The sequence below is a fragment of the Elephantulus edwardii genome, unplaced genomic scaffold, assembly GCF_000299155.1.
Source record: "Elephantulus edwardii isolate Elephantulus edwardi_28Jun2011 unplaced genomic scaffold, EleEdw1.0 scaffold00041, whole genome shotgun sequence".
Taxonomy (NCBI): Eukaryota; Metazoa; Chordata; class Mammalia; order Macroscelidea; family Macroscelididae; genus Elephantulus; species Elephantulus edwardii.
This window is the reverse complement of record NW_006399791.1, coordinates 22,364-35,468: the sequence shown is the minus strand read 5'-3', so window position 1 is coordinate 35,468 and position 13,105 is coordinate 22,364.

Sequence of the window (13,105 nt, the reverse complement as noted above, 5' to 3'; positions counted from 1 at the left end):
CTCACTCAGCAGAATTATATTTTTTTACATACTGTTGGATTTTATTGGCCAGGATGTTGTTAAGGATTTTTTTAATCAATATTCTTAAGAGATATTGGTCTGTGGTTTTCTCTTTTGTTAATGTGTTTGCCTGGTTTTGGTATTAGGGTTATGCTTGCTTTAGAGAATGACTCTGGGAGTTAGTTATTCTATTTTTTTCTAAAAAAATGTAAATAGAATCAATGATAGTTTGTTTCTGAATGGTAGGTAGAATTCAGTCAAGAAGCCATCTGGGCCAGGACTTTTTAAAATGGGGGAGTCTTTTAATGAACTGCTTAATTTCTCTTCTTTTTTCTTTCCATGGCTCTTCTCAGTTTATTGTATGAAAGAGTTACACTAGTCCTAGTTAAAAGTTGGACCCCCAAATGGTTACATTGTATAAGCTGTCAAGCTTATACAAAAAGCTTTATGAAAAAAAAACCCCAAACCTTGTGACAAGGGACAGAAGAGACATTTTCTACAGCACTTAAAACTTATGAACCTAGGGATAAATATTGAATAAAACCAGTACTGTAGAATAAGTATAAGGATCCAAGAGGGGTGAGAGAGGCTGGAAGCAGAGGGATATGGATGGACGGGGGAGGGAGGATTAATCACCAGGTTGTACAATTTGTTGGGGGGCATGAGAGAAATTGAAAAAATTTATTCGAATTTGTATTCTAATTTTGTAAATAAACTAGTAGAAAAAAAATTATAGTTGTTGTTGCTGTTATGTGCCATTGAGTCACCTGCGACTCATAGCGACCCTATATACAATAGCCCTAAACTCTGCTCTGTGCCAATTTCACTGTCTCTGACACACTTACCCAACTACTCCAGTCATTGGATCAATCCACCTCAGAGAAGGTTTTCCTCTCCTGTGCTGTCTCTCAACCCTACCAAGCATGACATCCCTCTCCAAGGACTGGTCCCTCCTTGCAACATGCCCAAAGTATGTCAGACGAAGCTTCAGAATCCTTCTTTCCAAGAAGTTGCCTGGTTTAACCCTCTCTAGGATGAATCTGTTTGTTTTCTTAGCGGTCCATGGTACATTTAATACTCTTCTCCAACACCACAGCTCAGAGGCATCAAGTCTGCTTTTATCATCTTTAGTCATTGTCCAACTCTCTGATGCATAGCAAGTGATTGTAAAGACCATTGATTTTATCAGGCACACCTTAGTCTCCAGAGTGATATCACTGCTCTTCAGTACTTTGGAGAAGTCTCCAACAGCAGACTTTCCCATGCAATATGTTTGTTTTTTTAATTTCCTGGCTGTTGGTGCCAAGAGTGTTGACTGTGGATCCAAGCAAACTAAAGCTGTGAACAATCTCAATCTCTTCACCATCCATACTGATGCTGTCAGTCAGCCCAGTGGTAAGAAAACCAGTGGTTTTCTTGATGTTGAACCTCAATCCATATTGAAGGCTGCAGTCCTTGACCCTCTGCAGCAAGCACTTCAGGTCCTCCAGTTTCAACAAGCATTGTTGTGTCATCTGCATAACAGATTTTTGATGAATCTTCCTCCAATCCTGATGCTACATTTCTCCTCATATAGCCCAGCCTCCCAAATAATCTGTTCTGCATATAGATTGAAAAGGTTTGGGGATAGGACATATCCCTGGCATATACCCTTCCCAATTTTGAACCATACGGTGTTTCATTGCTCTGTTCTGATGACTACCCCCTGGTCCATGTATAGGTTTCACATTAGCACGATCAAATATTCTGGGATTCCCATTCTTCTTAGAGTCAGCCACAATTTGTTATGATCCACACAGTCAAATGCCTTTGCATAATCAATGAAACACAGATATAAATTCCTGTGGTACTCTGGAAGAGATCTATATTTGTTCCAATTCCAAAGAAAGATGATCCAGCAGAGTGTGAAAACTATCAAAAATTATCATATGCAAGAAAGATTCTGCTGAAGATTATCCAAAAACAACTGGAACAGCATATCAACAGAGAACTTCCAGAAGTGCAGTCTGGGCTTAGAAAGGGCTATGGTACTAGGGATATTGTAGCTAATATTAGATGGATCTTGACTGAAAGCAGAGGACGGTCTATCTGTGCAAAGAAAAGAAATAAAATTTTTAAAAAAGAAAAATTGCTAAAACTTGTAATTTAAAACACAAACAAAAAATCCCATGAACCTTTAGCTCATTGTCCTTAGCCGGTCCAATCTCTACAAGGAACTGGCATATGTTCTTGCACTGGTCACCATATAGCTGAATTACTTCTCCATATTCTGAATGCTCAATTACAGTACCATTGCAGGCAAATTTCTTCTTAAACACCTTCACTAGTTTCTTTTTATCCCTTGGACAGCTGTAAGGGTCTTCCTGGCATTTCTCTGTTGAATTCTTATATGAATATATTCCTCAGTCCCAGCAGGAAGCAGGTCATCACTTTTATTTTCATCAGCAAAAGGGTCGAAAGAGTGGAGGTTCTGGATATCACACGATTTCTTTTCCTCAGTGGAAACAGCCTGTGGAAGGAGGTGGTGGGAAAAGATGGTTGGGGGGACAGAGTATTGGGAAATGAGGGGGCTCAATGGGGGAGGAAGCTGAGTCCTTGGCAGTGGCTCAGTGATAGGGGCCTGAATTGCTTAATTTCTTTTTTTGTAATAAATCTGTTCAAGTGTACTACGTCTATCTGTGTCAATTTGGGTAGGGTATGAATTTCTAGGAATTTCCCCCATCCTTTAATTTTTATTGTGGCTTTCCCCTCATTTCATAGATGTGTCTTTTGCAGGCAACATATTGATGGGCTTTTTTTTTTCTCTTCATTGTAAATTTAAGCCCTTCACATTAAGTGTGATCATTGATAAGCCAAGTATTATCATTGTCATTTTGTTTCTTTTTCTATTGTTTTTGGTTATTATGGTTCATCCATTTTCCTTTAATATTTCTGTGTGAAGGACTTTCTTATAGAACTGGTGTTTTCACAAGTTCCTTATATTCCTGCTTTTCTACAAACGATCTAATTTCTTCTTTGTGTTTGATAGACCACTTTGCTGGATATAGGATCTTCCTCTGGCAATTGATTTCTTTCAGTCTTTTGTATATGCCATACCATTGTCTTCTTGCTAACATGGTTTCTGTTAAGAAATCAGAACATAATCTAATTGGTTCTTCTTTGTAGCTGACTCTGTTTTTCTCATGTTGCTTTTATTATCCTATCCTTGTCTTTGATTTGGAGAATTTGACTGTGGTATGTCTTGATGTTTTTCTTTTGGGGTCTAGTACGTTTGGAGTTTACTGAACTTATGAATGTGGATTTCTTCACTCTACATGATACTTGAGAAGTTTTCTTCTAGTACCTCTTCCACAATTTTCTCAGTTCTTTCCCTGACTGAACCTGACCCTGCTTGTGTTCTGGAATTCCAATCAGACATATTCTTTCTTTTTATATTATCCCAAAATTGTAATATTGTCTTCATTTTCCTTCTGTCTACTTTTTGTTTTTTCTTCTGGTATATTCTCTGAAGAGCAATGGTGTCTCTCTGGAGACTAAGGTGCGTCTGATACAGGTTATGGTCTTCGCAATCACTTGTTATGCAACAGAGAGTTGGACAATGACCAAGGAGGATAGAAGGAGAATTGATGCCTTTGAGCTGTGGTGCTGGAGAAGAGTATTGAGAATACCATGGACTGCTAGGAAAACAAACAGATTTGTCCTGGAAAGGGTTAAACTGGGTGGCTCCTTGGAGGCAAGGATTCTGAGGCTCTGTCTAACATACTTTGGACATGTTGTGAGGAGAGACCTGTCCTTGGAGAGGGACATCATGCTTGGGAGGGTGGAGGGACGGCGCAGGAGAGGAAGGCCCTCTATGAGGTGGATTGATTCGGTGACTGGGATAATTGGAATGGGAGTGTCAGAGACAGTGTGATTGGCACAGGACAGAGCGGAGTTTAGGGCTGTTGTACATAGGGTCGCTATGAATCACAAGCGACTCGACAGCACATAACAACAACAACAACAACATATTCTCATTGACGTTCTTTCCTCCAGCTCACTGATCCTTAGCTCTGTCTCTTCTCTTTTGCTTTTTCTATCCCTCCAGAATGTTGGGAACGTCTGATAATTTGGTCTTAATATTTTGGATTGCATTTTCATGCATTTCTGTTATTTCTAGTACTGTGTTGGCTGTACCCTCTCTCTCTGTCTTGTGATGATTTTTAAAAATTCTTATACCTCTTTTTTTATGATTTCTAGTCTTTCTTCCATCTTTTTCAATTTCTTCAGTAGTTGCTTTTGTTTCTCTACATTGATATATTTCTTCTGGTTTTCTGTCTCATAGGTATTTGTTTTATTTATGGCTTCCATTCTTTCTTCCCTCATTTGTACCTTCTTCAGTAGCTATTAATATAACTCCACATCAATATATTTCTTTTGTTTCCCTCTATCTAGGGTATTCATTGGTCTGTAGTATACTTTACTTTTTTAGAAGATTTTTTTTCTTTTTCCACTATATTTGAGGTTGATTGCTGCTTTCTTGACATTTTGTGAAGGCTTTCTTAGTATGTGTTAGGTTGTTCCTGTTGTGTTTGCATAGGCTTTTGATAGCTATCTTCCTGAAGTTATTGGTTAGACGTAGAGTTATTGTATTTTTTTTATGGTAGAGAGCAAGAAAGGATCCTTTTTGGTTCTTTACAGTGGGAAAGTTCTTCTGTCCTAAAGTCTCTCAGGCTTTCTTTGTTCTTCAAAGTATCTCTGAGGGAATCTCATCTGTGTGCAGCTTGACTCTCCTAAAGTCTATTATTGTCCTTGGTGGTTTGCAGCACGGCCTGTGACCGACGTGCTAGCAACCTTTTTTCACTTCTTGGAAGTAAAGTTGTGTCATCTATGTAATGCAGGTTGTTGATGAGTCTTCCTCTAATCTTGATGCCACCATCTTCTTCATACAGTCCAGCTTCTCATGATTGTTTAGTATATAAATTGAATAGAAGAAGAGATACAACCCTGATATACACTTTTCTTAATTTTAATCCATATGGTGTTGCCTTAATAAATTTAGAGTAATAGTATGACATTCTATCATTTATATATACAGGAAACGCGGGTGGCCCAGCAATAAGAAGAAGGGCTGCCAATTTAATGACACATAGTTTGAATCCCTCAGCGGCTCCATGGGAGAAAGTTGGGAAATCTCCTCCCATACAATTTATAGCCTGTGGAAACCTGCTTTAGGGTCAGCTCCTACCCTATGGCACATAACAACAATCTATATAAATGATGTTGTTGTTATTGTGCCATTGAGTTGCTTGCGACTCATAGCAATCCAATGTACAACAGCCCTAAAACCTGCTATGTTCTATGCCAATCTCACTGTCTCTAACACACCCACCCTGATTACCCCAGTCACTGAATCAGCATACCTCATAGAGGGTCTTCTTCTCCTGTGCTGTCGCTCCACCCTCCCAAGTATGATGTCCCTCTTTGAAACATATCCAAAGTATGTCAGATGAAGCCTCAGAATCCTGCCTCCAAGGAACAGCCTGGTTTAACCCTCTCAAGGATGAACCTGTTGTTTTCTTGGCAATCCATAGTACTTTCAATACTCTTCTCCAACACCACAGTTCAAAGGTATTAATTCTCCTTCTGTCCTCCCTAGTCCAGCTCTCTGACGCATAGCAAGTGATTGCAAAGACCATGGCCTGTATCAGATGCACCTTAGTTTCCAGAGTGATACCATTGCTCTTCAGTACTTTGGAGAGGTCCCTAACAGCACACTTTCCCATCGCAAACATCTTTTAATTTCCTGGCTGCCAGTATCAAGAGTGTTGATTGTGGAGCCAAGTAGACTAAAGTTGTTAACAATCTCAATCTCTTCACCATCCATCCTGATGCTGCCAATTGGCTCAGTGGTGAGAATCTTTGTCTTCTTGATATTGAGCCTCAATCCATATTGAAAGCTGCAGTCCTTGACCCTCGGCAGCAAGCACTTCAGGTCCTCCTCAGTTTCAGGGTAGTGTCATCTGAATAACACAGATTGTTGATGAGTCTTTCACCAATTCTGATGTCGCCCTTCTCCTTATACAGCCCAGCCTCCCAGATAATCTGTTCTGCATATAAGTTGAAAAGGTATGAATAGTTATATAATGTTATAGACATAAACATATAACATAATGTGTGTTTTTATACACTATATATGATTATTATTGGAGAAGGATGGGTAATCTCCTTCCTGCAATTTACTCCCTCTGAAAATCCACTGAAGGGTTAGCTATGGTTTAGTTCTGACTCATCAGTTCACAACAACATATATGATTATTAATATGAAAAAATACTTAGATCAATTAACATTCAAGATAAACATGGAAATTTACAAAATCATACTATCTTTAATACAATTACTTTAGAATCAGACATATGAATAGATAAAATTTGAAAAGGGTATACCAGAATAAAATAGAAGCAATAATTTTTAAATGTTGAATATATGTAAAACATATGGAGAAGACAAGTTTTCTCACTTGCTGCTTATATATAGCATTCTCTTCTGGTTTCTAGATCCAGAAAAACAGAAGTGTCTGTGATATTTACAATAAGAACACCACAGACATTTAATGAACATATTACACGTGGAATCAGTAAACTTGAGAAGCAGTGAAAAATTCTTTGTCTATGTGTGTTCACAGCTTCAGTTTGCTCGGCTCCACAGTCAACACTCTTGGCACCAGCAGTCAGGAAATCAGAAAGCATATCGTGATGGGAAAGTCTGCTGTTAGGGACCTCTCAAAGGTACTCAGGAGCAACAGTGTCTCTCTGGAGACTAAGGTGCGCCTGATACAGGCCATGGTATCCGCAATCGCTTGTTATGCATCAGAGAGTTGGACAATGACTAGGGAGGACAGAAGGAGAGTGGATGCTTTTGAGCTGTGGTGCTGGAGAAGGGTACTGAATGTACCCTGGACTGCCAGGAAAACAAACAGATTTATTTTGGAGAGGATTAAACCAAGCTACTCCTTGGAGGCAAGGATTCTGGGGCTTCGTCTGACATACTTTGGACATGTTGCCAGGAGGGACGGGTCCTTGGAGAGGGACATCATACTTGGGAGGGTTGAGGGACAACGCAGGAGGGGAAGACCCTCTATGAGATGGATTGATTCGGTGACTGGGGTAATCAGGATGGGTGTGTCAGAGGCGGTGCAGTTGACGCAGGATAGAGCAGGGTTTAGGGCTGTTTTGCATAGGGTCGCTATGAGTCGGAAACGACTCGACGACACATAACAACAACAACAACAACAACAACAACATGTGTGCCACTGAAATAATTTCTATAACAAATGTGCTTCTCCATTCTCATTCCAGAACATACATTAAAAACACACCTAAGAGTTCACGATTTACTTTAAAGAGGTAAAATGGAAAGTGTTTTCTTGATTGATATTGATTTTCGGAATACAGAATGCTGACTTTCTCCATGTGTCCTGCATACAGGTACAGTCTCAACACAGTTCTGCTCACAACCAGGAGCTTCAGACATTCCGTAGATCAGCCCAGGCTTGTTTGTGTGTCTCGGGAATGTCATTTCAAGTGGCTGTCTTTCACCCACTCTTCTTTTGCTGATGGGAAATATGTCCAACGTGCCACTGTCAGAGTGAAAAACAAACAAGTCAGCTTGAAGAGGAATGTGCCATTTCTTCACCCTATTCCCATCTCCTATCTGTCACAAGAAGACTGTTTTTGATTCAGGTCTTAATCTCTCCAGAAAAGAGAGTGACTTCTGAAAGTTGAGAAGATTCCCAGAGTCTCACATTTGATGGCATAACTCTACTGGCCTTTCCTGACCACTCTCTAAACGGAACACAATGTTCCAGAAGGATTCATCCAGGATGTCTCTCCCTCTTTTCAGGATCTGGCTAAACTCACTTCTTTCTTTTTTTCTCCAAAAAGAGATAGGCTATTCTTTCACAATCTTAAGAATTAAAAATCATGAAGGAGGAAATAAAACGGGCAATCTAATCAGGCACATTTCAGTGTCAACAGTAAGGAGTTTAATATTCTGAGTTTTAATTATCATCTAAGGAAGTTCCTGGGATGGGTATGGATAGCCCAGGACCTATCCTTGCTCATGGAGTTAGGAATTCTGCTCAGAAAGTCTGATACTGCAAGCAGGGCCCAGACAGTGAAGAATTGTTATCAAATTATGTATTTGCACGAGACAGTAATACATTTTCAGACCCTCTAAAATGTTTTCCTTCTCCTTTCTGTGATTCTGGACTCATCCCTGATGGTGAAATATTTCTATCTTTTTGTCTCAGCCCTCCACTCATAGCTTCTTTTGCCCCTATGCCTTGCCTTACTCTGTGTGTGGAGAAACCACTGCTGAAAGGTATTTGGAGCTATGGGCGCCAGTGAGGGAGAGCAAATGCTAGTGCATGTCAATGTTTTCTTATAGGTTGTCCATGATTTTACTATTCAAGGATTTTCAGTTTATCTCCTAGAAGTTTAGGAGTACTTACCTCTAAACATGAGAATCAAAATTTTTCCCCCTACATATAGTTTACTATTTCTTTATTAAAAATATCCTTTTCAGAGAAAAAAAATATGAGATGATTATGTCTTAAAATTTTGGTGCTAGAAGCCAAGTTCTGAGTAGGGAGAACTTAAAGAGGAAAAAAAAGTGTGTTGCCTATGTGACCTGTGTGCGTTAGGGATACTGAAATTAACTTAAAAGATGTAAGATGTCAATGAGAACTTTAAAAAAATACCTGTTCAGACATAGGGGGAAGGAGCAGAAGGTGGGGCAAGGGACCAGCAAAAACTCAGCCAGTGACAGGGAAGCTAAAGTACAGGAAATAGAAATAAGTGGAAGGAGATAATGTTGAATCAGAAATTACATGGGAAGCTTATTGTATTGAATTATGTCCTTACAAAATGTATATTGAAATCTAGCCTATATATACCAAAGAATGTATTTGGAAATAGGGATTTTCTTTTGCGTGTTAATTAGCTCATGTCAAAGCAGGTTGAATCCTATACCTAATCATCTTTGAGTTATTAAAAATAATACAAAATGTGAGATCTCTTGTATCCTAGTGGGTAAGGAGTTTTGCTGCCAACTGAAAAAGCATGCAAAATAGTCACAGATAGATACCTGGGGAAAGACAGATACCAAGGAATGCTAAGGAACACTAGACAGACACAAGAAACTAGGAGAGGGGCTCATAGAAGGAATTGGTAGGAGTAGAACTCTGATTTGCACTTATAACCTGGAGAACTGTACAATGTACATATATAGGAGCCCTGATGGCCTAGTGATATGAAAGTGTGCTGCAATTCCAAAGGCATGCAGTTCAAATCCACCAGGGGCTCCACAGAAGGATGGACAATCTCCTCCTGGGCAATTAACTGCCTCTGAAAACCTGCTGGAGGGTCAGCTATGGGCTCATTCCAACTTGTTGGTACACAACAATATCAACATATTTCAGGCTGTCAAACTACAACACCTGTTCTTGATACTTTCCTTATAGATAAGGGATCTTCACATGTTCACCTCATCCTCAATATCTAGAAAATTGCTCTAATATTAGCTATGTGCAAAGCATGGAAATAAAGAGGAATTAAAAATCTCCTGTTGATAAGTCAGTCACTATTGAGAAAGTATCCATAATTCCAAAATTTATGTGTTTTCTATCTGACCATCTTTTTTGTTGTTGTATACTATCAAGTTAGAACTGACCTGTAGCTCAGAACCAACCCTCCAGCAGGTTTTCAGAAGCAATTTATACATGGAAGGAGACTGCCTGTCCTTCTCACCCAGAGCAGCTGGTGGTCTTAAACCATGTGCCTTTGAGATTGCAGCACATTCTTGCCACTAGGTCCCCAGATACACAACTATTACATACTATGAACAGATGGTTTGTTTTTCAAGTAAGTTCCAAGTAAGTTTCATGTTCTGTCATTACTTATAAGAAATACAGTTGCAATTCAGAATATTAAGACTGAAATTTCAGAAATAGATAAGACATTGGAAGGACAAAAGAGCAAATGAAGACATGGAAGACAGAGTTGAGAAATGGAGGGCACATCATTCAATACTAATCTGTTAGAGCAACAATCAGAAAAAATAAGTCATAAACCCTAAGGATTATGTGGGTCAACCTCAGGAGAAATAGTTTATATGTGATTGGAATCCCAAAGTAGGAAGTGGCCCTCTCTGCCACCCTCCCCTCCCCTCCCCCCAAGAAATGTATGGAGAAAATAACTTATCACATTCTGGGGACAAAAGTTGTCAAATATGGAAAGTGAGAAAAATGTGTATTCAAAAATCTACTGATCTCCAAAGAGGATACCTCAAAATAAAGACACCAACACATGTCACAAATAACTTTTCTAAAATTAAAGTCAAAAGAGTCATGCTGAATGCAGCTACTAAAAAAGACCTGCAAAGGAGTACCAAAAATTGAGCTCTGATTCCTCACCAGAAATCATGAAGACAAAATGGCAGTGGGATGACATATATAAAACTTGGAAATTATATACCTATCAAAAGGATTCCTTAAATACGATGGTGAAATTAGGACATTCATAGATAAAAAGGAACTAAGAGAATCTGTACAACTAGAACAACATTACATGGAATATTACAAGGAGTTCTTTGGACCAAGAACCAACAATGGCAGACAACAACTCAAACTGATATAACGTCGTTCAGAAACTGACTCAGACACAGGATAACACAAAGTATAAAAACATACAAGGAATAATAAACACACTGAAAATACGGAACAAGAAGTATCTGTCCACAATGAGGACAAGAACAATATGGAAAGAGGAAATAAGAAGTGTAGTTACAGGAATTCTGAATGGAGAGGAAGTCAAGCTGATTTCAAGATAAACAGAAATATTTAAGGCTTGGGAATAAAATATTAACTTGTACAGGTACTATTTTCTTGGAAGAATAGTGAAATAGAGGACACAGAAAATTCATTAACTTGGTCATCAAAAAATAAAAGAGGAAAATCATAAAAGCCTTAATGGATGCTACAACAGCAATGAAGGATATGAAAAAGAAAGTCATAAACAAAACAAACTCAGCACAGAAAAGTAGCCAGAGAAATCACCACGCCAAAAAAGAGAGTGCCGAAAAATGACGGCAATAAAATTAGATCATTACACTGAGTATGGATAGGTCAAATGCATCAACTCCTGCAGGATCCAAGTTAACTGGAGACCTAAGAACTGAGTGCCCAGAGGGCTATGGGCCCAGACACAGTGAAGATCACAGGGCCACTGCTGTTACAGCCCTCAGCCCAACCATCTACCTTTCCTCCGTGTCTTCTCCCCTGATAGTATGTGGGGTCACTCCATCTTTAGCTTCCCAGGCACCTGAATCATCATGACTCATTTTTTTTTCAGGTTCTGGAATATCTTCTCTCCATTACTCATTGCTTTTCAACTCTCCAGAAACATGAACCTTAGAGCCTCTTTGTTGAGCCCCAGGCTGCAGGATCAAGTAAATGAGCTGCAAAAGAGTAATCCTCTGGCTAGCTTGCAGTGCAGAATCAGATTAGGTGTTAGGACAGCCCAGCTGAGGTCTTGTCATCATGCCTGCAGTGTGCCCCATCCTTGGACCCTCATGCTTCCTGTCCTATTTAAACACCAGTCTCTTCTCTTGGGATCCACATCAGATCACTTACCTGTCTTCATTACCTATTCAGTCTCAGATCCTCTCCTCAGTTTCAATCTAAGGTTGTTCATAATGAATATAATTTTTTTCAAGCCCTCAGAGTAGATATGTAAAGGATGATGTCTTCTACTGAATCAGTTTTTTAAGTTGATATTGACCATCATATGGAAATGACAATTTCAGTAAACAACCTAATGTTGAACCAATTCCATCTGAGAACAACTTTTGCTCCCCTGGGCTTCTGAGGTTGTAAATCTTAATGAGAGAAGATGGTCAGGAACTGCAGAGGTGAATAATTGAAAGAAAAAGTGCCTATTTCTATGCTGATGAGATGTTAAGACTCAGGGTAAGATTCATGTGTTCACATGTTCTTTCCCCATGTCTCCATCTATGTTGTTACATTGTATGCCACAAAACCCCTCCTCCTAATAATTTTATGCTTTCAGTGTTTCCCTCCAACTTTCTATTTCAAGAGAAAATTCTACATTCCCATCCTTAGAGAAAGAGATCTCTCCTCATCTTACCAGAATAGCCGGGAGTAGGCCTCTTAGTCTTGAATTGATGCTTCATTCTGTCAGGGAAACTTGAACCTGAGAGGAATCCTAGGTCAGGGTGATGTTACCACTTCTAATACTGGTATTGATGCTGGTTTTTCCAATTTTTTTAAAAAAATTGTATATAACAACTCTCTATCAGGAACTGTTAGAGATAACACCTCCAACTGGGTATCTGAGTAAACATTAATGTTTCCCAGAGTCCTTGTGTGATCTCATCAGTGACATAGCTCAGTTCTGTGATGTAGGGTTAAGCTCACCATGACAACCAAACAAGCAATACTGTAGAAGTTGGGACAAAAATTAGTAGAATTTTAGGGAAGAGAGATACACATACAGCAGATGATTAAGGCATTATTGACCTTTTATACAAAGTCAACAGTTTTGGCTTTGTGTATCACAAGTGATCTCTGCCACAACTACATTTAAGTTTGAAAATCATTACTCTAATCCTCTAGACAATTTCTAGTTTTATTTTTAAGCAGCTGGAATCCAAAAGGTAGGTTTTTTAAAATTTAATTAACAGTTAAGTGTGTGAAATTTGGTCTTTTTATATTTAATTAACAATCAATTGTAGGCTGGGAGCTTCTTATTTAAACCAATTAAGACTGAAGGAAATGGGAAGGATCTTTTGTGAAAAACAATGTATTCAAACTTTGTAAATAAATCAGAGTAATATAAAAAATTTTTTAAAAGACCCAATGGAGGTAAGACTGAGAAAAATTGGATAAATTATGTTTACTGCATTGAAGCCGATGAGGGAGAGAATAGTTTAAAATTAATATATTTTAGGGCATTATGATTATCATGAGTCCGGAATGAGGGTTGCAGAGTGGAGTATACTTGGGTTGGAGTGGTGCGTGAGGGGGCGGGGATTGTGTACCAATGA